The 2654-nt window shown below is 43.3% G+C and overlaps 1 pseudogene; it reads right to left on the bottom strand.

Annotated features, from left to right (window-relative positions):
* Window positions 1–1904: 1904 nt before the first annotated feature.
* LOC102835825 lies at window positions 1905–2261 on the bottom strand (annotated as a pseudogene).
* Window positions 2262–2654: the final 393 nt, after the last annotated feature.

The following is a 2654-nucleotide window of genomic DNA, read 5'->3' as shown; positions in this document are numbered from 1 at the left end:
CCTGATTTTAGGTCTAGCAGGTGGCAGATCTGGCAGGGGAAGCTGCCAGGAAGGAATTGTCTCTGTCACTTCCACAGAGACTGTGACACATTAGAAGCAAATAAAACACCAAGACGGGCTTTTCAAGGCACCCAGCCTCCCCAGTGGGGTGGGCTGTTTTTAAATCCTTCAGCCACAGCATTAAGGTCATAAAATGGAGGGCTGCAATTTCCTTTCTCCCCACACTACCTCTGGCTGCATATGGAATTGATGGAAGAAGGGGACATTGGTGCAGGTCTAGATTCCTCAGTCATCTGGGGCTGGGAGGTTTCACTGGCTGGGCTGTAGTTGGGACTGAAACGTCATTTCCTTCTTGGGGTTCAGAGACTTGGGAAATGGTACCTTAAAGAAAATAACCACTACCAGCATTCTGTAAGCAATATCTGGGGATACTGTTAGAAGGCATCAGTACTACTAAGACCCTGATTTGGAATGTCAGCTTGTGGACTAAGGTGTGCCTGACCCAAGCCATGGTATTTTCAATAGCCTCATATGAATGCAAAAGCTGGCCAGTGACTAAGGAAGATCGTAGAAGAATTGGTGAATTTTAGTTATGATGTTGGAGGAGAATATTGAAAGTGCCATGGGCTGCCAAGAAAACCAACAGATCTGTGTTGGGAGAAGTGCAGCCAGAGTGCTCCTTGGAGGCTAGGATGGCCAAACTTCATCTCTCATACTTCGGACATGTTGTCAGGAGGGACCAGTTGCTGGAGAAGGATATCATGTCTGGTAAGGTGGAGGGTCAGATGAAAAGAGGAAGACCCCTAGCGAGATGGATTGGCAAAATGGCAGCATCAATGGGCTCAAGCATGGCATCAATTTTGTAAGGTTGGCCCAGGATTGGGCAGTGTTTCGTTCTGTTGTGCATAGGGTTGCTATGAGTCAGTACTGACTCGATGGCACCTAAACCAACAAAACATTTCGTAGAGTCTTATAATTTACAGAGAACCTATGCTTTATACGTTGGACCTGTATCTCCTGATTACTTCCCAAGTTTACTGAGCCAAACTTTGTGAGTCTTTTGACCTGAAATATTTTCAGTAAAGACTAGAAGGTTAATCCAGGAGTGGCTGTCAAATGATTTTGGTCCTTGAGTTAGCATTAGTCTAAGAGCTAGAAGATGTACATACTAAGTCTTAGTGTTTCAAGACCTTGCTTGCTGAACCAGGATATTATGAATATCAAGCAACAGGCATGTGACTAGGTGTTAGAAGCTCTAAAGTCCTAAGATGATGAAAAAACAAAACAAAAAACAAAACAAAACAAAACAAAACTAGTTACTGTCAATTTGATTTCTACCCATGGTGACCCACTATGCTTCAGAGTAAAACTGAGCTACAAAGGGTTTTCAATAGTTGTAATCTTTCAGGAGTGCTTGGCTAATACAAATGGTTACGTGCTTGACTACACACTGGAAGACTGGTGATTTGAACACACTTATTGGAGCCTTGTGAGCTAGGGTAGTGATGTGCTTCTGAAAGGTCAGAGTCTTGAGAACCCTATAGAGAGGCTCTACTCTACACAGTCGGATACCATGAGTTGAAATTTACTTGACAGCAAGTAACAACAGTCTTACAGAAGTAGATTGCCAAGTCTTTTTTCTATGTCTCTGTTGTTGTTAAGTGCCAGATGTGTTTAAATAGCTAGATGGGTTTAAATAGGTTAGTAGTAAAATATAAGCCATTTGTAGCACCCAGGGATCTATATAAAATAAAGTGACCTTATTATTGCTTCTGCTAATAAAGCATGCATTTAACTTCATATTCATGCTTTTTTTTTTTTAAAACAGTTAAAAACCACAGGGACTTTATTTTTCCCAACACAGGGCAGGTCTTCACGGGGTGGTGGGAGGCGACTTTGGACCCCTATTTCCCAGTGATGAGTGGGTTCCGCAGGACCACAATGACAGAGCCCCCAAGTCGGAACATCTTGGATATGTAGCAGTCCTTGCTGACCGGCTTCAACTTCTTCTTGCCCTTGCCACTCTTGGGGACTTCGGTCCACATCTCTTTCACATTCTCCAGCACTATGTTGCAGTGTCTGTTGAAAGCCTTGAAGCGGTCCAGCAGCTTCCTGTTGTTGCAACAGTTGATGAGCACTTGAGTGTTGTTCTTCACCAACTGCGTGAGCACTGACAGGGGCCGGGTGTTAAACTCCTCCTCCTTCCGCTTCTGCGGTTCCTCTGGCGTCATCTCACTCTTGGGCCTGTTGAGGAGGCTCATGGTGCTGGCAGCGTTCTCGGGTCACTCCCGTTTCCTCCGTGTTGCTTCAGCCTCTCTCGTAATAATCATTTAACAATACACTATGTATGTATGTCGGAACCGACTCGACGGCACTTAACAACAACAACAATGTATATATTACTTCATGATAGGTCAACTACTGCCTTAAGTCCTATGGTCATTTAGCTTTCCAGGTAATAATAATTTCTTCTTTTGTAATTATATTGTAAATATTATCCTTTTGGAAACTGAGTCTTAAAAGTTTTTATGTCCTGCTTAGAGTCGTATTTCACCTAGGCAAGAATTCATTAAGGGTGGTTCCCTCTCTTGGGAAGCTAGAGCTCTGACTGCAAATGTCAATGAAATTCATTTCAGGCATTTCTTAACATCCAA

The sequence above is a fragment of the Chrysochloris asiatica genome, unplaced genomic scaffold (assembly GCF_000296735.1).
Source record: "Chrysochloris asiatica unplaced genomic scaffold, ChrAsi1.0 scaffold00085, whole genome shotgun sequence".
Classification (NCBI taxonomy): domain Eukaryota; kingdom Metazoa; phylum Chordata; class Mammalia; order Afrosoricida; family Chrysochloridae; genus Chrysochloris; species Chrysochloris asiatica.
Note: the sequence above shows the minus strand (reverse complement) of the source record. Positions and strands in the feature narration are given on the sequence as shown.